This window comes from Cyrtonyx montezumae, unplaced genomic scaffold (assembly GCF_038088225.1).
Source record: "Cyrtonyx montezumae isolate F1298 unplaced genomic scaffold, pur_monq_1.0 scaffold_3, whole genome shotgun sequence".
Lineage (NCBI taxonomy): Eukaryota > Metazoa > Chordata > Aves > Galliformes > Odontophoridae > Cyrtonyx > Cyrtonyx montezumae.
The window spans coordinates 113,459,418-113,483,925 of NW_027072034.1; the positions used below are offsets into that span (position 1 = coordinate 113,459,418).

At 39.0% G+C, this 24,508-nt stretch overlaps 1 long non-coding RNA gene across 1 annotated transcript; it reads right to left on the bottom strand.

Moving 5' to 3' along the window:
- Window positions 1-23,398: 23,398 nt before the first annotated feature.
- On the bottom strand, window positions 23,399-23,989 carry LOC136051739 (uncharacterized). The gene is made up of 2 exons (XR_010622488.1): window positions 23,848-23,989; window positions 23,399-23,662 (listed from the first exon to the last, which is right to left on the bottom strand). It is a non-coding gene; the product is annotated as an uncharacterized LOC136051739 (long non-coding RNA).
- Between the last annotated feature and the right edge of the window lie 519 nt (window positions 23,990-24,508).

Below are 24,508 nucleotides of genomic sequence, written 5' to 3' on the forward strand. Positions count from 1 at the left end.
AAGCTTATCCAGATGTTTTCAGCTACATCTAACTCACCATGTAGGTAGATAAGATTCACTGTTTCTGACGAGGAAGATTTGTCTGCCAGGTTGCCCAGTACTAATGGCTGTGTGGTCAGGACTTTTTTTTTTTTTTTTTTCTGTTAAATATCTTAACTAAAAATTATAAGAAAATGTGTTTTTTTTCTTTTTTTTTCTTTTTTTTTTTTAATTTTGTAACAAAAAGTACAAGTTAAAAAACTTAGAATGATCAGTGAAAGATTGTCATAGAATTGTTGGATTGGAATCTAACCATAAGGTTGGAAAAGACCTCTGAGATCGCCTAGTCCAACCACCAGCCCACCCCCACCTTCCCCACTGACCATGTCCCTCAGTGCCACATCCACACGGTTCTGGAGCACCTCCAGGGACTCCACCCTGGGCAGCCTGTGCCACTGCAGCACCACTACTTCAGAGGATAATTTTTTCCTCATATCCAACTGAATGTCCCCTGGTACAACTTCATCAGAGTCACAATATCAGGGCTCTGTAAGACACAAAGCACACAGTGCTTTTAAATTACAAAAATAGTTCTTTTTTCTCAACAAACAAACAAAAAATGAACTAGTTCTAGTGAAAGAAAAAAATTCACTAGAACTAGTTCATTTTTTGTTTGTTTGTTTGTTTGTTTGTTTGTTTTTGTGTATGGAGAGTATTTCCTATTATGAACATTTTAAAGAGCCTGATATCACCATTCTTGCTTAGGTTAGGAAATAAATCTAAAATTTCAAAAACTGTTAGATTTGAAGCATCTCCTGTTCACATCATTAAAGGCAAACTATGAGAATCACTTTACTAGTATTTAATCTGAGCAATATTGACCTGACACACCTCTGCTCACACTGTTCAGAACACTAACATGGTGACTTTACCTGTGCTATTTATTATCACACCTTTAAGTTTACCCTAACTGGTATTTTTCAGCCTACGGGAACCTTGCTATTGGTCTTGACTAATTGTCCTCTGAGAGTTTCTTACATTCACACCGACCGTTCCAGTGATAAGAAATTGCAAGCAGAAAATTTATCCCTTTGTGAAATACTAAAAAGACAAATCTGTGACTGTGTGAGCAAACAACAAGCTTTTAACATTAACAGGTTATGAAAAAGAAAAAAGATAAGAAGTGCCTCTCCAAGACTTGCCTAACAAGCCTAATATGGCAGATAAAACAAGTATTCTGCAAAGGGAACTGCGTTCATTTAAGAGCTAGCTCATTAGCAGTGAGGTGGTGAGGTGGCAACACTTGTGGTGCATGAAGCTGAATCATTCCCCACAGCCTCCACGGATACCAGGCGATTGCTCACTCATCTGCCTCTTCACTGATGAAGCAGACATGCTGACATTTGAGGCTGAGCACCCATTAATGTAAACCAGGGCAGCTCTGCTCCATTTCAGGGTGTATGACTGCTTCAATAAAGCTGATAGTGTGCAGGTTGTGTCCTCTTGTCATCCCACCCAAACATGCTGGGTTGATTTGCTCTTCTCTTTACCTTACAGCTCAGGCCAGGAAAGCCAAAATTTAATGGTTAGAAACACCACTTACCAGACTTTCCTGACACCTCCCTTTACAAGTCTCTGTTTTCAACAGCGTCAAGCTTCTTCTCAAGCTTCAACTGCACAGATATTTCCCATGTGGGATTTTTATCTCAGAATATGTTGGAAAACTATTTTGAATAAGACTAGGGTAAGAGACTATTTTGCCATGTTATCTGGCAGGTAAAAGTTTATTTTAGAATCAGTAGTGCCCTCAACATTTGGAGAACGGACACATTTGGTAGAGGTGGCTTTTTCTTCCACAAAACATAAAATAAAATAAAATAAAATAAAATAAAATAAAATAAAATAAAATAAAATAAAATAAAATAAAATAAAATAAAATTAAATAAAATAAAATTAAATAAAATTAAAATTAAAAAACCTGCTTTCTCTTGACAAGTCTGAGCAATTGTAACATCTTATTTGTGTGTGTTCCATACAGACTTCTTAGAACTTGGTTAATAAATGTACAAGAAGTTCACTGGGGTCAGGATGGGTCCCTAGATATTGTCCTGGGGAAGAACTGAGCATGCTGCTTCAGGGGTGGAAGAGGCTAAGCAGTGCTCCTGGGAAGTGGGCAGGACCATGAAAGGCTGAAAGCCTAATGTTGCTCCAGCAAGGAGAAAGTCAATACAATCTGGCTTAACAGACAGGTAGGAGAGGAATTTATGGGGCTCAAGGAGGAATAAATCTCAGGTGGAGGGGTCTGACAGCCAAAGGGACAGAAAAGGGGGAGGGAAGAAAAAGGAATATGATAGTGTTTTCATTATTATGAGAGAAACATCCCTGTTTCACTTCTAGCTACCAAGAACACTGCTTATGTTTCTAAATTTGGTGTGCTTTTCTTCAGGTCAGGGAGGAAAATCTCCAAAATAGCATAAGGTAGGATCAAACACTTTCTCCAGGTAACAGTAGTATCAAAAATCATACACTGTGTTGGGCTACACCAATTAGGAATTGCTTCCACTGTGGCAATTTGTCTCCAAATAACCATATTTCTAGGGTAAGGAATATGTAGAGATTAATTGCAAGTTACACACATCTGAAGTGTTTATGTAAATATGTACTGTTAATAATAACAGCAACAATAATGACAATAGAGAATTCCGTTTTGTGTGGTTGTGGCTGCTCAAAACAGCTGTTTCAATGAGACATCTGCCAGTGAAACAATTTAGCCTGAGGATAATGAATGACTGTTACTTAACTGAGACAGTATTAGCATAAACTCTACTTAATGGGGACACATTTGGCCAGTGAGCAGTGATTTCTTGGTACTTATCTAGGTGTTTAATAGTGAAAATTATGAGCTTGTGGCAAAAACAAAGATACGAATAGCAATATAGTACATGTTGTTATGTTTTGGTTGCTTTAGTTTGAAATACCTTAAAGGGATTTTGTCAGAGAGTGAATTATTCAAAACTTAGGGAAACTTTGTGATGTGTGCTTCAAAATGCTGAAATACTGATGAGCACTGAAAGTCTCGGACTTCATCTCATAGCATAGAAATCATTAATATATGAAGACAAAAGTTTGTATACCTGTTTTATGGCATTATTTTCTCTTATCTGAATCTTCTTGCATTCATTATACATGTATAAGTGCCAATGCATGCATGTGGGAAGAGCGTTTAACATACCTTCATCTGAATTTCTTCAAAGTTGAGTATAATGTACATCCAGAATGGCTTTTCAGGTGAGGAATTACGTTTGAACAGATTCTGCTTGAAAAAGATTTCTAAATTTTTCTAGTTCCCATAGAGATGTTTTCCAGAGTACAGAGACAATTCCATAAACTCCTTGTGCTGTGATGGGCAAACACAGTGGTATGTTGTGATCAAAGCCACAGACTAGATTTTTTTAGACTACTGATTGTCCATGCAAGAAGTAAAAGCTTGTAAATGATAAGGTCATTTGCTTCCAAGGGAGATGGATTGTGTATGTATTGGCTGTTATCCCCTGGCTTTAAAGAAATGCTGGCAAAGACCATGTTCTTTGTGAAATAAACTAGAATGATGAGGTTAAATGCAGTGTGATTCAATTTATTTGGCCAGATCTATGAACAAAATGAATATGAACCATGGGACCTTTGAACACTGAGCAAACCTATCTGATATTTCTCTCAAGGAAAGTAAATGAATCCTTTTTCAGATAAGAGAAAGCGTTACTATATTAGTGAAAGAATTTACTAGATTTAGAAGAATGCCAGGTAGTTCTTTTCATATCTATAGCTGTCTTTTCTTGAATATAAATAATGCAGCCCGTGTCATGTAGCATTTCTAAAGGTAAAAGGCAGCCCTTGGGATCTGGTTGACAGAGAAGGTCTTGGTCAGCAGTATAATGTAAAACTGGTAAAATTCCCATCTGAGAAATTTTAAGAAAGATTGATAATTATTTTTAATTGATTGAAAGGTCTGGTTTCATTATATAATAAATATTCTATATAATTATATATTATGTATTAATACTAGCAACTTGTATGTACTATTCCTACAGTGTACCTACTGTTACAGATGTCTGATGAGAGTCATTTTTAATAGAGACATCTTCGAGAAAGGCAAGTAGGACTCTTAAGCAGGTATTTTAGACTGTGATTCATTTGACCTATTTTAGACACCTACACTAAGGCAAGATGAATCTGGAGGAGTGAATCATGCTTATCGTGTCTATGCTATTCTGGACTCTTGTTGAAATGACAGAGTTTCTGGGGGCTGCTCTAATTTCCTCAGGTTAGAACACCCTTAGTAAGGTTCTCCAACAAGTAGCAAGTGTCAAAGCCACTGCTGTCTCCACTTCTTCTCTTTTCATGCCTCTACTCTCAAAACAAGCTTATGTCTTTGGAGTTTGCTAGCATAGCTTTGTTGATCAGATGAGAGTCATGTTCCTGATGGCTTTGATGACGTTATATTGACACTATGATAGGATAACAATACTGATTTGGAAAAGTACAACATGCCCCACCAGTTAAAAGATTTCTCTCATGGGACAAATATTTCTAGTATACACATAAGGTTCATGTTGAGCAGAGAAGATAGAGAAAGCATGAGGAAAACTTGCACAAGGAAACAGGCACTAAACTAAATGAATTCTCGTTGGCTCCAATTTCACAGAAAGAGTGGTGCTGCACTGGCATAGGGTGCCCACGGAGGTGGTGGAGTCACCGTCCCTAGAGGTAATTGAGAAACGTGTAGGTGTGGTACTGTGGAACACAGTTTAGTTGGCAACATTGGTTAGTGGTTGGACTAGGTGATCTTTAAGGTCTTTTCCAACCTTAATGATTCTACAATTCTGTAACTTTATTCTCCCCAGTTATCTAAACCATGTGGATGAGTAGCATTCCAGAAACATTTACATTTTCAAAGTGATGCAATACAGAAATAAATGACCTAAATTATGTGAAAAGCCATGGGTGTGAAGTCACTGAAAAGCAGGAGTTGTATGAGCAAGAGATTGAATTTGTCTTGCAAAATTCAGATGTCAGGAAGCACAGATAACTGTGAATGCACTAGCAATGAACACAGGCTTGAATCCAGACCATGGATACTTAATTAAGGCTTCAAATTTCTAGATAGAATTTTAAAAATTTATGCTGTAGTTAACTTTCTCAAAGGATGGCTAGTCTGATGTAGGTTGTCAGGGATGGTAAACAGTATGCTAACCTTCATTAAAATTAAAATAAAATAAAATAAAAAACTTTATCTTATTGTTTCGGCTTTCAGGTAAACCCCAAAGCTACTCTGAAAAGTTTCAGGGAACTGATTTTATCCAAGATGTGGTTGTTCCTTTACCTTGTCCTAAGCATATATGCTTTAATCAGTGTATTCATACTAATGGCTGTCACTGTCCTTGCTCTGGGAGGGACATCAAACTTTTGTGTATACTTGAATACATGAGCAAGCTACAACAGAAGCTGCATTCTCACAACTGAGCTCCAGCCTGTAGACCTCTTGCTCCAGTGAGCAGAAAGTTCAAACAAGTGGTGAAATTGCTTTAACCCTCCCAACCTCTGCCTGACACGAGGCTCATGTACTTTGACTGTGAGCACTACTGAAGTCCATTAATGGCCTTCTTTTACTACGTTCCTTCTCATTGACAGAAGTAATTAGGAGAGACGTGTACTTTCTCTATGACTCTTTCCACTTGAGCTCTTCCTAGAGTCAGAAAAACATGGCATGTTCATGTCAAGGAATTAAGACAAAGCCTTCATCCTCACACTGCCTTCACAAGCATTTTTGCAGACTACATGGAGGAACTTCCTTCAGAAATTTGAAATAATAATAAAAAAGTAGCTCTTAGTGAGTAGTAAATAATTCTTTACTGTGTCAAGCCAAGGAATAGACATATTGTATAACCCTCTTTGCAAAAGAAAACAAGTACCTTTTGTCCTGATAATTGCTCTGTATTCTCCTCTTACCAGTTTTAAGATCCCCTACTTGGTGACAAACTGGGTCTATTTGTACAATTGCTAAAAATATGGGATTCTGGCCTAGGAATGTGGTTCTTGATTATGACCATAATGCTCATTTTACTGTTGGAGACAATAGCAGAACTCATCCAAAAGGACTGACAGAGGTCCATAGAGGAGCTCTCATTTGACACAACTGTTTATGAGAAAAAGAGCTTCATTTTTCAGATGAACGCACCGAATTTAGGGGATGTTTTCTCTTTCTTTTTTTCTCTTCCTTTTTTTCCTTTTTTATTTTTATTTTTTCTGATTGAAGTAACCTTTCCACTATGCATGTACTCTATAAGTCAACAATACTTCCTCTACTGCAGGAGCTCAATTCATTGCTTAAGGGAAGAATAAAATAGAAACACACACTGGATCAAAAAGAAACAAGACTGTGAATCTGTGAGAGGCCTGCCCTTGGCATTTCCTCTTGCCTTGTTCCCACAGGCAAGAAAGACTATAGGGGCCCTTTGTCAGTCTTATGGAAATACATTTCATCTGAAGTAAATGTTACCCTAATCCACAGATGCCATAGAGAAAAATGGCAGTCATAACATTTAAAGGAGTGATATGAATTGTGGAAAGGGCAGTGGTGAGTTTGGGGAGGCTCTGCTTGACCTCTCTTGATCTAGACTTTGCTGATAAATGGACACAAAGTGGCAGAAAAAAAAATCCAATTATAAAGTGATTATGAATGATGAACCTGCCAGTCCCCTTGACTGGCCGAATGTGTCTTGACTGTGTGAAAGAGAGGGGCTCACATTACACCATGCTGTGGGTAAGACAAGATTTGGGGGATTTCTGTTATACTTCGTCTACTGAGGCTTATGGCAAAAGTTGTGGCCACTGTGTAGCTAGTCTTTCACTTAAAGGAATGAATTTCAGGAATGGGTGCTAAACACATCTAAAAAATTCTAGCATTGACTTTTTTTTAACATTGCTTCATCAAAGTTTTCAGTGTGCTACACGTTATTACTACAACATGTTCTATGACAACAGCAAATCAGAACTCACAATGCTCTTTTTCCAGCAAGACAGACTCCCATCTATTTGAACTAAAGGAAAACCTATATAAACTGCAAGTGAGAGAGAACCAACATACGAACAGTCAACTTTAGTTCTGCCCACTGTCCAGGATAAAGTAATGATAATACAAACAAACAAAAAAAAATGGAAGCTACGTATTTTATTCCTTTCACTGTTTATGTGCAAAAGCGAATTGCTGACAGGAGCCTTCACACCCAAGTTTACTGTTTTAAAAGTATTTTTAATCCATAACACTTACTTGTTTTCGACTCCTGGGGCAAGAGTTCAGCAGGAACTGTCAGGCAGGGAGATAGGTACACGAAAACAAACAGTAGTGCTCAAGAATGTTAGGTTTTATTTGGATAGCCTTTTTATTGTGTATTTTCCAAGGTGTTATTATGACTGTGGCTAAGGAAATGTATACTTAATTGATAGTATCCTTTCAATCTCATATTTCAATTGGTGGAGAGGATTGTCTGCCAGCACAGACAAAAGCAATGGGGATTCAGAAAAACAGTACATTACCTGTCTCTGCAGCATTTTTTTTATCAATGGATCTCCAAAAATGTTATAACAGGAAACCAGGAAAGCACTATTACAGTAGTTGATGCAGTTGATGTTATACTTTCCCGTTATGCCTCTATGTCGTAGGAATTGATCTGGTAATAGAACAAACTGCCTTTCGTATTGGGTAAATCTACTTAAGTTAGCAATGGGTTGATGCTCATCAGCAGTTTCAAAATATCCCTGACTTCACACCTTTGAGAATACCACTTTTATAGTCAAATAAGAAAATACACAAAGCATAAGATTACCACAGGAGCTTTATTCTCTCTTTTATCTTCATAACTACTGCTAAAGCCTTTCATCCTGGATAAGAAAGAATAAATACCTTCAAAGCAGAATGTGCAAAAGTTCAGTGAAGTGGCAAAAATTATCTACTGGCTAACTTAGAGATGCACATAACAAGAGCAAAGAGGTGACAGCCCTTTACGCCAGTTGAAGTTGCATTTCCTGAATTCCATTTCAGACACACAATGTGCATTTTTGATCACGGCACTTCACGTCTCTGTATCTCTGATTCTGATGAAGGGCAGTGATCTGTTAAAAGTCTGAAATTTTCCAAAACAGAAAACAAGCACCTAGTTGCTACCATTTGTAGAAGCAAAGAACAGACCAGCTGATGTTGGCAGGGAGCCCTGGAGGTCCTCTTGTCCAATCCTGGACACTCAGAACAGGTTGTCCCAGTATTGTCCTCACTGTAAAACAGAGGCTTATTATCATACGTGTGCACGACACTCTACAGAGTGTATATGTATTTACTGATTCTGGCACATTTTTTTTTCCATAAACTACGTTTTCATGGACTTTCTGGTATCTTGAAGAGATAGCTCTCATCTTTGAGGATGCAGCAGCTCTCTTTCAGTTCTTTATTCTTTAACACTAGACAAAAAAAAGAAAAAAATATTGCACAGTTCACCTTTTTTATTGTGAAACACTTCCCTTTCACATTTAAAACTTGTACATCTTGTAATTAAGACACCTCTTGACATATCCTTTTACATAAACTGCAGGTAAAAGTATACTAAACATGGTCCCACAAGAAATCACTGCTTAATCCATTTTTCTGCTGAGCAGGCTTTCTAAATATGTGATCTTGACTTCTTTACTTAATCCCCAGGGTTAATTCATTAAAACAAAAAGATGAAGAGTTTGTTTCCATAATTCATCTTGTTATTAAATAACCCATTAACTCCTCTTTTGATGCACAGCTTCTCTCATGCTTCACTATGTAGTGAGTCTTATTCTCTAAGACCTTGATTTATTCCACTGGAGTGGCAGCACTTCATACAGGCATACTCATGCTGGCTTTGAATTCTACCTCTCCAATACTCATGGCAGAACAGCATTTAGCCCAGAATAAATAGTTGATCATGTTGTATTTCAGATGAGTTTTACTGTCTGCTCTAAGCTTATTTCTATAGTTATGCTGACAAAGCTTCAGTGGGTCTGTGTGAGCTACAAATAGAGCTATAACAATGATTTAGTAAGCCCCCAGTTTTGTCTCAAAATGTGTTCTCATCCAGTCATGTAATTTCCTTGATCAAGTTTTTATTTAGCTATTTTTACGTTTTCCTTTATCCATTTTTTTTTCTGTAAGGACTGTTTTTCTAGAAACAATGCACAATGGTACTACAAACTCATATGACACGTCTTCTAAAAGTGTGAGTTCTGCAATTGCTGGTGTTGCTGAATCTGGGTTAGTTCCTACACAAGTTCATCAGCCACCAGTGATGCTGCTGGGGAAAAGGCTCCAGAGGAAAGTGGCTCAGAGTGGCAAGATGAGAAGATGTGCTATCAAGGGCTGCTTGGGCAGTGAGGAAGCCTTTTTATGCCTCCACCACATCCTGCTAAACTAACACCAGTAACTGCATTCCTTTGGTATAGGCAACAACCTTTTAAATCCCAAAAGAGCACACAGAAGTAATTCCACAACACCCTGTGCCTGCCAACCTGTAGAAATGCGTGGTGGGATGTGGGATCATGAGTCCAGGGTGAGAAACCCGCAGGGATGTATCATTCATTACCACCACCCACAGCATGCCTGCAGATGTGGGATCTGTGAATGGAGTGCTAGTGTGGAGAACGTCAAGATGCAGAATCGTGGTAGGCTGCTGTATGTTGGCAACCCCTAGATTACCTAAACCATGGTGAGCGTGTAGTGTAGGCAGGTTTTATTAGCAAAGTTCAAACCACAACGTGCTAATTAAAGAAGTTGTCTTAGTTGCTAAGGGAATGAATAATTTCTGTATTACTGCTTCTGCCTAGTAAAGTATGTTCTCAGCTGTCCCTCTGATAGTCGTTCTTGCTTCTGTGACTACAGTGTTTTGTTTTCTAAGCTCAGTTTTGCTTCTTTTGGGAAAGATGTAGTCTAGAATAGGAGATCTGTCAGCTCTTCTGTAAGGCAGAGACTGACCAAGTGTTGAAGCCAGTTCTAGGATGAAGGAGATGTAATTGTCTGAATATTTTATTACTAAAGATGTTGGAAGCTGCCAGACAAGCATCTTGCTTAGCTTGGTCTCATGAAAAACCATTCTCCAATCTTTTTTCCTTCTAACGTTGTTACTATGCAAAGGCAGATGCTAGGAGCATAAGGATGTAAACTCAGGGGCGAGATCAACAGGTCTGAAATACAGTGAAGTTAATGCTCAAGTGAAAAACTGTCTTCATGTGGTGATCCATTACTGGCTGCTAGTACCATAGCAACCCCATCATCCTTCCTTCTCATTATGAGAATTCCATCCGTCTCAGCTAGAAACTTAGATACCACATATAGCATTTTCAGACCAGTATTTTTCCTTAAAGTCTGCATCCTCTATGGAAATCTTGTCACCATCATTACAAACCTTTCTTCTCTGACACTCTGTGGGGTTATTTGGCTGTAACTTTACCTCTGTGAGATACCAGAGCCAGGCTCCTCTCATGCCATGGAGATGGGAAAAATAAGAAAAAATTCTCATTAAGAGAAAATTGTTTCCACCTGTGAAAAGACAACATAGCTCTACATTAAGCTCCAGATTCCTATATGCTGGGGCACTACATTCTTTTTTTTTATTTTTTTTATTTTCTGAAACATTATTCCTCTAGTCAGCTAATATATTGGAATACGTTCCCTTTATTTCATCTGCTCTCCCTCTTACCTCAGAGCAGAAGTTGCAGCATCTGTCATCACCCCTCCTTACCAGCTGGTTTTGTTTGTATTCTCCAAGAAATAAGTTGTCTTTTTCCATAGGCCCTTGAAGTCACTGAGTTCCACTTTTACTTTCTCTCACTGAGGACTCTAACCCCAATGTTGTTTATCTGTCTTTCAATTGAAAATGCTCCCTCTGCAATTTTAACTAGTCTAATTTTGCATTGCAACCTTTGTGATATCATTTATCTAATTTAGATGTTTCAACAGAATCACAGAGTCACAGAATTGTAGGGGTGGAAAGGGACCTCTAGAGATCATCTAGTCCAACCCCCATCTACATCCCATTCTGAAGAAAAAGCTGTGAAACCTTCATAACATAAAATTCTTAATCTGAACTTAAAGTTGGACCGCTCGACTCACGGTAGAGGTTGGAATCTGCCAGAATCTCCTGCCTGTTGGAGGCAGGTGTGGGTTGTTAAACTCAGTATATGGGGAAAAGTCCTGAGAAAGAAAGACAGCAACCGCTGAGCCTAAAGTCTTACCCTGAGTTACTTTGCTGTGTTTTGTTTTTTGTTTTGTTTTGTTGTTTTTTTTGGTTGTTTTGTTTGGAACAATTTTGTTAATAAAGCTGTGACCAAAAAAAGATGGGACCCTGATGCTGTGATAAATATTCATTTGAATTGTGGTGGAATCTTCAACAGTTTACAGGGAGGGCCAAAAGCAGCTGAGAACATTCCCAGTGTCTATTGTGTGAAGAACTGGGAGTGCCCAGATGGCAGGAACACTTCCCATAATCAGATATTGTTAGTCTCAGTGGTCAGTGTTCATCAGATCATCCTGTTTGACGTGTCTTGGCCCTGTGATGAAGACTAGGACTTCAGTCCTTGCCAAATTAACAGCAAACCAGGATAAACAGTCACCTCTAAAGAGATTTGCTATGCAACAAGTGTAATAACCATTTTATAATCTCTTGGAACAATCTGTTTGGATGTTAATGGATCCGCTGGAGAAGCTAACGTAATAATTTACATTTCAGCATGATCTGTATTGGGTTGTAAAAGTGGGCAGGAGTCCTTGCAAGCTGTAAAGAATTCATACACATCAGGGATTGTTCTCTACACTTTATTTACAAATCAGATACATCAGTTCTTTCTTAAATTCTGAATTTATTTGTACTCAGAGTGACTGTTCACAAATTATCCTTCCCTTTTTATGATAAAGATCAGATCACAGACAGGCTCGGCCCTTTTATCTCAGCTTTTGCTTTGCTGTGTAACATTTGGAAACTCATTGACTATACCTCTTCGATGCATAAGCTCAGAGTGAGCAAGAGCCAAGATGGCTGTTTTGTCATTCCCATTTAACATCTATAGGATTATAATTATTTTACTCAATAACATTCCACTGCCTGTTGTTACATTCACTGGTCCTTCTATTAAAGTTGGTTACTGATGGGACAGTTGGGCTCGGTAATTACCGCTTCTAGTTGCAAGGCTATTGAGTGGTACAGAAATGCATTTCCATTGCAGAGGTTACAAATTTAGCTACAGGTGTTTTGAGGGTTCCACAAATCGGAAGAGATTTGTTGACTCATTCAGAGCACTAGATTGTCTATGGGCTGTAATTCAGAAGACGGTTTTAGTCTTCCCTCCTTCATCTCTATGATCTTCTCCCAGATTTCAGTTTAATGACTTCCTTCAGTTCTCCGAAACAGCAGTCTCTTTTTCTTTCATCCTTTGTGGGCTGATTTTTTTGTGTATGTTTTTTTGTTTTGTTTTGTTTTGTTTTGCATAGGTCTCTGGCTCCATTTTTCACCTCAGATGTTTGTTTTTTTTTTTCTCTCCATGCTGCAATCTTTTCTCCTTGCCAAACTCCTCTCCCCCACTTTTTGCCCCTCACATACTATTGACACTGCCTCTGCAAGCCTTCTTTTCCTGGGAATTCACCACTCCTTTACCCCATCTGTGAGCCTCATTCATTCTTCTCTAAGTCTAATTCATTCCTCTTCTCTTAATTCTGTAATGCCTACTGACTTGGTGGTAGTATTCTTTTTCTTTCTTTTTTTTTTTTTAATCTAAAGACTTCTCTCTATTTTCTGTGGAAGGACAGCTTTTGAGGTAGCAGTTACTGTTCGGATGAACCATAAACACATACTTCACATTACTGCTCTCAGCAAGCAGACATAATACAACAGACACTAGGAGCCATTTTCTTTTTTCTCCTCAGAGTCATGGGTGCACTAACTGGTCTTAATTGCCCAAACCTGCCTCATCTGGGACCCTACCCACTATCTCCCTTGTTCCAGTGCTATTCAAGCTCAGGTCAGGGAACCTACTTCTGCTCTGTATTATGTGATAGTTGTATCTGTGCTTGCTTAAGTCTTTGGTTCAATCTGAGGTTTGTATTGTAGCCCCAGGCTGCAGTCTCTGCTCCTGACTAGACTGCCTGGCTAGACTGTGGAGCTGGTTCTTCACCATGCCTTATCTAAAATTGTCACTGAATCTGTCTATGTTCATGTTTCCAAGTTACAAGGGGCTGCACTTGGGTCAGTGGATTCACTGCCCTCCCTAAGTGGACGCTGGGCTCGGTTCCTGGCTTAACCTCCATCATATAATTGTTTTGAGTTGGCTGCTTCTTCGATAATGCCTAATTCCTTTTCTGAGTGCTCACATGAAACTCAGGTACCTGGCCTCTGGAAAAGGTTGGGAGTATCTGTTAGTATTCCTAGTCATCCTCCAACCTATCCCTGCTTATGGCTATTCCCTTTCTGTCATAACTGTAAGGGAAGGAACAGGGACTCTTGCAGTGTTGGCAGCCATTCTTCTTTCCTTCCCATGTGCTCCTTCTCAGTTAGCTCTACCAGTCAGTGCTGAACAACTCAGGTGATCTCATTTTTTCCAGCATGCAGTTGCCACCACCCTCTTGGGTGTTGAATTTCTAGATCTGCCTCAAAAAAGATGCCAAGTGAGTATTAATATTATATAATATTCTAATCAGGTTGTGTCCTTTTGCCAAAGAAGAATATCCTCTTTTGGGCATTCCCTCTGCTTTTTATAGAACAGCAGTGTAAATAAAGGTTGATAATGTTCATTGCTTACAACAGCACGAGGATTTAAATGTATATAATCCTAGATGAAAATCTGCATTAACAGGGAGCTAAAGCTTTCAGAATACAAACCTCACTAGCACAAATCATTTAGGAGAACAACAACAACAAAAACCACACACACAAAAAAAGCAGTGAAACCAGTGTCTTGCCTGTGTTCCACAACTGTTCTTCATGATGGATACGTTTCACTCCTTCCTACTGTCCAGTCATTTCCACTTGCATCTGTGAATTTCTGCTTTAACAAAACAAGGGAATCCAGAAACATGAAAATATCACAAGTTTAGAAGAGACCCTTACAGCTATAGATGTGCAGAACTCAGGTTGCTTTTCTTTTCTCCCCCTCTGAACAGAACACTAGCTATGTATTTCATGAATTACTACTTTAGAACTTATTCCCCAGAGCAATGTTTTCAATAAGTAGTAGATTCTACCTAATTACTTCTTCTTAACTACAGCATCTTTTGGCTTCCTTTGAAACAATTATGTGATAATAATTCCCACTGTTTAGTTCTCCTTTCAAACAAAAGGTCTAGTAAGTAAAGGGAATAGAGCAGATTCCTGCCAAAAATAAGTGGGGAGATCCAGAGCCTGATGAGATGTACCTCAGCTACACTTTTAGTGTAATTCTGCTGTTCCGTAAGGAGGTTCTGCATCACTCATTCACCAAGTCTAACGATTTCAAACACAATAAGACCTGTATTTTGCAGGAATGTGAGGTTTATAGAATTTATGGATCTGTCTGCTCTGGGCAGGGGAGAGAATGTTGTTTTGATTGTTGCTCTTAGAAAGCTGGTGAGTTTAGTTGTGTGGCATATGAATAGCACCGTATGACATCACTTCTCTCTTGTTCATAACTACCTAAGAGTAATACCTTTAGGAACTATTTGTTGGTAGAACTTGGCATATTTTTTTCTTAGAGTTTAAAAAAAAAACATGTAAGTGTTCAAGTGTAGTGATGTTATCAAACAATCTCTAATTATGATAAATGGTGGATGCACATTTGATTTCTACCCATATTTTGCTACTGCATTGTCCTGGATTTGATTGCCTTCCACCATTTCAATTCTCTTTAAAACTATCTTTGTCTGTATGTTTGACAAAACTTTCCAAGGATTTGAACATGGCAGTTGTATTTAATCAGTGTGAATTTCTGGTGTATACGCAAGACCCACTCCAACAAAGCACAGCCAGCTCAACAGTCTCAACACATGCAAAATGCAATGTTCCTGACTCAAAGCTGAGGGACTGAGGATGGGGACGCTGTTGCCAGGGGAAAGGAATGAGAAGGAAACAGGGAGACCATATGGTGAAGTAGTGGTCAATTCTGGTACCTCTATGAGGGTGGGTTGCATGTTGCTATGTTGCTAGATACAGCACTGCTGGAGAGGATTCTCAAACCCAGCAGTGGACAGACATTATACCAGACATCCTGCCTGTACTCTGGTGATGTCTGCAGTAGTAGGAGCCAATCTGGTTTACTATACTCAAGCACAGACTAACTCATTTGTTGGAGCACAGTCATTTTGCCATTTTAGACTGCATCCTACTTTGTCCACATCTGGGGCTGGTTCTTTTGCAAAGGTCTTCATATTCCTATAAAAGCCTTCTTATGTTCTCTGGGAAAACTTGTAGCATGCAGTGCTGAAAATGTCTGTACAACTTTTTCAGAGTTGTGGTCTCAGCACCCATAGTCTATGGTAACTCACTGTGGCCTAGGCTGGGATCTTCAGTCTTGCAGAAAAGTGTCTCAGATGTCTACTGAGCCACAGCACTTGCAACAAACTACAAAACTCCTAAGCTCCTGAAGCTTGACATCACAAAAAAACATGTATATATAAAGAACTCATGAGATAATTTGCAGTGACTGCTAAAACACACTTCTATTTTCCTCTCCAAGTCTTGTTCAGTTGGATTCATGATACAGAGCATGTTCAGATTCTATTTTCAATTTTTATGATGCAGAGTTTTCAACATGCATTCTAATTAGGAGCTGTGCAATTTTTTCACATTAACAGCCTTAACATAAACAGCCAAGAAGACCTTTGTACCCACTCTTCCACCATTTACATTCCAGCCAGGTGTACTTCTTGTGTTAAGTTTCACCTAAACAGTATTAATGACATGATGCAACTCTCTTAGGTTCTTTTCTCTTTGCTCACTGTTCACTCAGAGTCCACTCAGTACCACAATTTGTGTTTGGTTTGCTTAATGCTGTCCTTCCTCCAGGATTTAAACAGCCAACATACTGCTAATGTGGTTCATTGGGACCTAATGTCTGTCTCAGGAGAGCAATTGGTTTGAGAGAATATGAGAGGCAAAGCTGGTAACAGGCATAGGCACAGGAAGAGACTAAAGAATTATGTGCACCCTCTCCTCACCTGCAGAAGTGGTGGTCTGCTTTACAACCCAGACAGGATGACAACATCATACAAGCCCCACACAGAATCTGAATTGCCCTCAAGTAATGCCAAGAGTTATCTGTGACTTTGACACTCAAGTTATAGGAGTCTGGTATTGAAGAGTGAATCCTTCAAGAATATAGTATGGTTCTTGTGCTGCCTGCTGACATCTGCCAACTGAAGATTTGATTCTCAGGAGACTGATGAAGTTTACAAAGCTGAAGGAGATTTCTGTTTTCTCTCCCCTGCTCAGATAGGAGTAGGTGTGAATTTAAACTGACGGAGACAGGATATTTTTAGCATTGTATTTCTTAGTAATTTGTATTAACTAGTTGTCCTACTGAATCTACTCTTTCCACTTCATCCTGTTTTCTAAAATAAGTTCATCTTTCTGTCCCTGATAAAATGGCATGCACCTAATGGAAGCCTGTGTATAGTTGTAGAGCTGGCAGCTTGCTGAGGGATATGAAGTTGATGCAAATGCACCAGGGGCATAAAATGTTCTCTTCTGAGTTTAAATCTATTATTTACAAAAGGGAAGAAAAGGTTATCAAAAGAAAAGGCAGAACATACCTATATGTTTACCTTAAGATTAACTGTAAAGTATGGAATTGTGGAGCTACTGATCTTACTGTGTCATCCTGTTGTTCAAGGGATGCTTATCAGCGCAACGTGTTAACATTTTAGCATAGAAAATATACCCTTACTAGGCTTGATGCAGCAATGGAAACTGAAAATTAGCACTTCTCAAAAGTCTCTTTTGTTCTCCATGAAAGAAATGAACTGTCCATTGTTAGTTTCAGTAACCATCCCCAACTAGGCTCAAATATAGAGGGGTAACCAGTTCAAAAAAACTGTTTTGTTCCTGCAGGGCTGGGTAAAAAATATATAAAAAAAAATCACTTGCACTCTGGGATCAGTACACAAAAAGCCTGGTAACAATTCAAGAGAGAATGAGCTTTCTTAGCTTAGGAAGAACAAGAGGTATGAGTTCACCTAATGGGTATAGATTCTTTCAGAATGCAGCTGTCCACTTTATCAAGCTTCTATTAATCACATAGGGATTTTTAAGGGCTTACATAAGTAAAATCCATCTATTTATGCCCACACATTGGTGGCATTGCTCCCTAGCAGGATTCTCGGACGTTTTCTTAATATAAAACTACCTTTGAGGGTCCAGCTGCTGACAACCTTGCCTACCAGCCATCTACCTCTCAAGAGATTGCCCTGTAAAAAAAGGACTTGCAACTAGTCCTTCCTTTCAGTGAGCTGGTGGATAAAAAAGTGCCATTCTCCTATACTACAACTTACTGATTGCCATAGTAGAGCTAACATTGCATTTGTCATAAAGCCTACATGTTTTACGTTTTACAGCTTGACCTGGGAGAAGGCAGGAAAATACAGAACCTTCTACTAATGAACACTTGTTTTGGCTGCATCTATTTTGCCTTTGGTTATGCTGAGCAGAAGAAGGTGGGTAGGAAGTTTCAAAATGCCATGGGCATCAAGCCTAGTACTGGAAAAATTTAGAATCATTCCTTTTCATTGTAGTTGCTTTAATATCAATCTAGCACAGAAACAATAAGGCAGCACACTTGGAAATACTGTCAACACAGGCAAAGGGCACCATGCCAGTAACATTTCCAATTGCAGTGCTGTGATCTTGTGTGTTGGAGAAGTGATGTTTATAATTATTTTTCCTCTCTGTAGATTAGATTCACTTAACTGACTTAAATGCATGTTGATTTCATTGGAAATTTTGTTTTATCTGGTCTTTATTTTTTATTTTTTAAGCAGGAGTTGTGAATTCTGACGGCATCCATGATGGTAAAAGCTTATTCTTTTCCTCAGCACACAATCTGATACAGACTGCAATCTTAGAGTAAGTAGTATTGCCAGCACTTGTGTGGTTGCCAAGCTCAGGAGCAAGTGCACACAGAGTGTATAATGCCTATTGAATTGGTTGGGATTTTTTGTATCTATTGCTGAGTTCCTTCAGTGTCACCTTCAGACTTTGAAGGACTGTCCTTTTTCTGGGTCCAGCCTTGTCAGGTTGGCCTCTAGAATGTCTAACAGCTTTAGTTTCACCTAAGAATCAATGAAAAAACCTCTACTGTGTCCAGATACCGTCTGAATCACAAAATATTGAAGTGTTTAAGTACTTCTCTGAAAAAATGGTGCTTAATGTTGACATGTTCATTGGCACTAGTATTGGACTTGCCTTGTTGTTTGACCTGAGTATCAGCTTCCCTGTAACTACTGGTGAGACTGAGAATTATCCTTTTGTTACCGACAGTTTTACTGTTGAGAAGGGGTGACTTTTCCTATTCTCTTGCCACTGTAGCAAGCTCAGATCATAGTTCATAACTTCTCAAATGACAGCAAGAACATTGAAACTTCCTTTAGAATTTACTGTCCACAGAGAGCTCAGTGCGGCTCACTGTCACGCCCCAATCCTGGCCAAAGACTGTTTTAGTTTATTAACAGCACACATCTGAGATGCACAATAATATAGAACTTCTAGGATCTGACTGATAATTGTGTTCATTTATTTTTGTTTAAAAGTATTCCTATTTGACTCATTTGGTAGTGGGTTTTTTTTTACGTAAATTTGGAGTAATTCTTTCCCTACACCACTTATTTTTTATTCAGGTATTTTTATATAGATTTTAGGGTGCATGTTGTTATCACTCATCTATTTTAATTTTGTTTACATTTTATATCTGCATTTATTCTTTAGTCCTGCATAGATTTATTTTTTAATTGGACGTACAAGAGCTTCAATATAAAGTCAGTGTAAATGTGATGAAGGCCACAAGTGCTATTACTATTCTGGCATCTAAGAAAGCAATCAAAGTACCCTCCAAACATGCCTAACCTACTGAATTAGGAATATTGGAGTTGACAGATGAAGTTGGCCATAAATGACATTACTTGGACTGCACTGAAGTTGATGGACATCTTAATGTTACTTACTTAATTGTTGGGAGAGCTTCCTGTTGTTGGTTGTCTGAAGAAGTCATTTGACTGTGGAAATAAGTCATTTGTCACAGGTATTCTCTGAGTTTGTATAATTGGCAGTTATTCCTACTTCTTGGCAGAAACATGCTGTCAATGATTGAATGAGCCTTCTCACTCTTTTAAAGAAGACACAATTCTTCAACTACTCTAAGGCCAGTTTTTTCCTCCTAATTAGCATCCTGGCTCTGGGGATGCCTGTCTTGGTAACACTTTCAGAAGTTAATGAAGCTTTTCTGAAAACAATTAGACTTTCTGAAAACAAGAAGACCATTAAGTGCTTCTAATGGAAACAAAAGGTCTTGTTTTGAACCTCATTTTTACCTGAGAAGTAAAAGGTTTCCTTAGATGAATTAAAATCTAGATGCATAAGGCGAAGTGTGGAGGGGCAATACATTGTGCACTTTAATTCTTCTAGAAAGGATAGCAGATATTAATTATATGGGTTTACAACTTAGTTGAGGCTTGTCATAATCTCATTTAACATTCATACTGCAGGGGAATAAGTGGAGACGTAACAAAAGAAAACAGACTGTATAACAAGGGATACACAATACATCCATTATTAGTTTGGGACTGAGGTGAAGCAAATAAAAATAATCACTAAAAAGAAGCTTCACAAAAGTATGTATGTGTGCGTATACACATTTTCTCATAACACAGACTGGAACACAAAGGATAGCCTAGATTGAATACCACAGGAATCACTGCAGTTGCTTTACTTACTTCATAATACCTTGATTTAGGCTTTAAGAGTATTCGGGTCAATTCCATCTTCCTAGCTAAGTAAGTTTAAAGTTACTTAGTTTCTTTGGTGTCACTTTTCATTACTAAAAGTTTCTGTAAATGGAAGGATACATGTTTACATGGACAAATTATGCTATTGTACATTATCCAGAACTTCACTGCAAGTAGCATTGTATGAAGACTCAATCAGAAACCAAAACAACAACAAAAAAAGTCACAAATCAAAAGCTTTGAACACCGCACTTATTTTATTGCATGCATTTACACACTACTGAGACCTCTGGAAACACTGCTTACGGAGTAACACATTTTATGGAGTAAGAAACAAAATATTTTCTGAGTTGTATATGACAGTATAGCAAAACAGTCATCAATAAACAGCAATGCAAAGTTGACTTGACCGTACTGTTAGTTCTCAACATAAAAAAATACTATGAAATTAGATTACATTCATAAAATTGAAGTTGTAGGTACTTACTCTTCTACTTCTTACCACTATTTGTTATGGATTTAAAAGCATTATTCCTTCCTTTAAAAATAAAACAGATTAAAAACAAACAAATAAAAAAACAACAACTATTCTCCACTTAACTAAATCATAACAAAGGGAAATTAGTAACAGCATCGATAAAACAGAACATCTATAAACAGTTCTCTGAGGTAAAAATCAAACAAATAGCGGAAAATACCCCTCTCCTTTATCTTTTCTTAGACCATAGTATTGTACACTTACCTAAGATGGCAATAAGGATGTTTACTTCTTCCTTTTTGGTCAGAAGCACAACTGAATTCTAGGAAAAACCTGAATGAAATTCAACATAATTTATCACAGGATTTCAGTTTCTTGTCAGAAATTGACTTTGGCATAGAAGATAAACATTTCTGTTTAATAATTTATTTTTCTTTGAATTGTAAACATTTTAGGTTTTCATGATGTTTTCTATTCCCCTAAAGGCGTGAATTTAAACAGGGTGATTTTTTTTTTCCCCAGTTCTTATAGCCACAAGGACACTGGATTTTGTTCAGACTGTTTTTTGGGGGTGTTTTTTTTTGTTGTTCTTGTTGGTGGTGTTCATTTGTTTTGTAGTGTTCTTTTGTTATGTGCACAGGAAATTGTCAATTAAACTTTAATTTAGTGTCCATAAGGGAGAGCTTATGTAATGGAGCTTCCATTTAACACTCAAGAGCTAGACATTTATTTTTCCGGAGAAGATTATATATCAGTAATTTCCTGTCTAGAACACCTTTCCTACTACAAGAGATGTTGGGCAGTCAGTCCTTCAGTAGCCCTGTGCTCAATGTAGTGGCAGATGGGAAGAATCTCACACACTGGAACTTGTTTCAGACTTCTAGTCATGCTCTTTGTACCCTGATATCATTAACAGTTGTGCAATTCCACATCTAGAAGTCAAGAGTGATGGTTTATGAACAGAGTCCCAACCTTCTGTGTTAAGGTACATCAGTTAACACAACCTCGCCAGCCTCCTGTTCACTGCAACGATACCCTGAATGGTTAATTTCTATGCAAAAGTAGCTATTTCACTAACTCCACAGAAAAGTAGCTTAAGGAGAACTTCGTTTTGTCGGTGCACATCAAAAATCTTGAGTGTTAACACAGCAGTACCAGTCTTATCATGTATTTAAAATGTTTATTAACCTCAGGAGTGTCCATGGAGGAATTTGGGCAGAGACACCTTTCTAGTTTTCAAGCATATTTTAGCTGCTATTGAAGCTAGCAAGTAATGCACTAATAAAGCAGTAGAGCATTTGTATGTCACTTGATGAACAAAGCACTGTCTTTTTTTTTCAAAAGAGCTCATACTGGTTGGCTTCATCTAGAACAATGAAGCAACTGTAAGAATGTGAAAAAGACTTCATTGGTCTGAACAGGAGATGAACTCCATGTACATTCTTAGCTTGAGTATTTACGGAGCTTAGACCCCTCCTTCTTTCACACAGAATGGTTACACTGGAAATAATTAAAAAAACCCACAACCTTTCTTTTCATCTCAAAATATACATGTTCTTAATAAGTGATTTACATATTTTTTGTTAACATGACTGTTAAAGCTTTGAACTCTGTTCACTTTTACAAAACATAATTTACATTATTACAAGTTTTATTTTTTTTAATGTAAGGACACCTCCTGTTCCAGAACCTGCATAGCTTCTGGAGAAAGCTTCTCTCTAGCTAAATTAAATTTGAAATGTAGATGTTTGCAGATTTCTAATTTTTTTTTAAATGTCCTGGGCATAACGACCCTTCTGCATCAGCTGTTAACTCCATGTCCAAAGCAATTGCTCCTTCAGGACTTCAAGGACAAAGTCAAGTGGAATGTTTTTACAATGGATTTTAAAAGATTTCTCACTTATAAACACAATTTTTAAGAAAACCTCTCCTTCATAGGTAGTTGCTCCTCCCACCCATTAGTTTTTGTAACCTGGTGGTAATCATTCTCAGCCAGAGCCTGACAAACGCTTCTATCAGTTTGAACAACTGTTCTCCATTTTGTGTAGGACAGCAACCTGAGAGGTGCTGAGCAATTTCAAGTAAGATGCTTTGCTGCTGTATGAAGTTCCATCATTTGTCACGTATGGTGACACATTAGCTAATCCTATTAATTCATACTGCTCTTAAAACCTAAGGATTTTTGTGGGCACTGAGATTTCTCTGCTCTAAAAGAAGACAAGAATGCTAAGAACCTGTAGAAATTGTTCGATGTGATGTAGGATCAGACTCTGACAATTCACAAATCTCTAAGACACAGCATGAGAATAAAAAATATGAATCTGCTCCAACTTCCAGTGACAGGCAGTGGAAAACGTGGTTTTCTTAATAATGAAACCATACATAGTCTTGTTTCCTCCTCCATACATCCTCAGCAATTCTTTCATCATGATTGTCACCAAAGCAGTTGCAAACCTTCACTAGTGCAAGAAAAGATAAGGACATGTTATTACATGATAGGTGATCCTTTTGCTTCACTTAAGGGAATGGACAGAATAACTCAGTGCAGGATAGCTCATTTCTGACTTTGATTTGCTCATGAAAAATATAGAGACTGACCTGTACGTTACCATAGCTTCTCTAGAAAATCATTCAGCTCTGAACTGATAGAAGGGGAAATGGTTTCAAACTAAAGGAGGGGAGAGTTAGATTGAATATGAGGAAGAAGTTTTTCTCAGTAAGAGTAGAGAAGTGCTGAAACAGGTTACCCAGAGAGCTGGCAGATGCTGTGTCCCTGGCGACATTCAAAGTTGGGCTGGACTGGATGGGCTCTGAGCACCCTGACCTAGCTGTAGGTGCCCCTGCTTATTGCAGGAGAGGGGGACCAGATAGCCTTTAAATATCCTTCTCAACTCAAACCATTCTATGAATTCTCCTTTTTATTTTTTTTCTAACTGCTTTTCCAGTTGTCATAATATGTCAATTTGTAGTCAGTAGCGCTTCTGTGATATCACTGACACGTTCAACTTCATGATTTACTGCAGTTCATCAGATACCACTCCAGACTGAAGCATCGGGCAATGGGCACGGCTGGAGGCAGAGCACTGCGGCTGATGGACCAAAGCCTTAATCGAGTTTGGCAAACGCTATCTTCCCATGAATAATCAGCTCCCGAGTTCATGATATTTTGGTAGGTTGTACTGCAAAACGTAAGTTCAGGATTGATTATAGCATTTAAACGGTTGATAGAACAGGAGAAATTAGCATCTGTGCTATCTGTAACAGAACAGTGTTCTTCCCTAGAAGAATTCTTACTGGAATTCTGGAAAAAGAAAGCAATAAACACTGAACAGCATCCCTGTTATTCCTGCTTCTGATTACTTACATTGGTACCCAAAGCACGTGCCTACTTTCCTTCCTCTTCCATCCTAGGGGGATCAATGTCTTCAAAACCGCTCTCACACTGGCTCCCCTCCCGCAATTTCTGTCCTGCTTGTGCTTCCCATAAGCGCTTCGGACACCTCCCTCGGCATCGCACGGGGAGAGTGAAAACAAACAAACAAAAAAGAATAACAATAGCGAACAGCGTTAAAGGCAGCTCGATGCCCACATGCAGGGCACCTCCCGCAGCCCTCGGTCCCCCCCCCACACTTACCGCTGAGGCCGGCTCTCCCCTCTCCGCCCCTCCCGCTCCGGCCCGGCCCAGGTGTAGCGGCCCGGGGGCTCCGCTCGGTGAAGGCGGGCGGTGCGCGGCCGCCGCTGGTTGGGCGCTCGTTGCCTGTCGCTGGGCGGTGTGTCAGCGGGCTGGCTCCGCCTCGGCGCCGCGCCTCCTCCCGCCCATGCACAGACATGACACAGACACACAGTCACTGCAGCTGCCGCTGAGCCCGGGGCAGAGCGGCGGAGGCGAGCACCCCTCTGCCGGCGCTGGAGCGCTGCCGGCGGTGGGCGGCGAGACCCGCAGGGGGCAGCCTGGCACCGGGCGGGGGAAGGCTGGCAGCGGGGAAGGGGCGGGAGGCAAGGAAGGAAGGAAGGAAGGAAGAAAG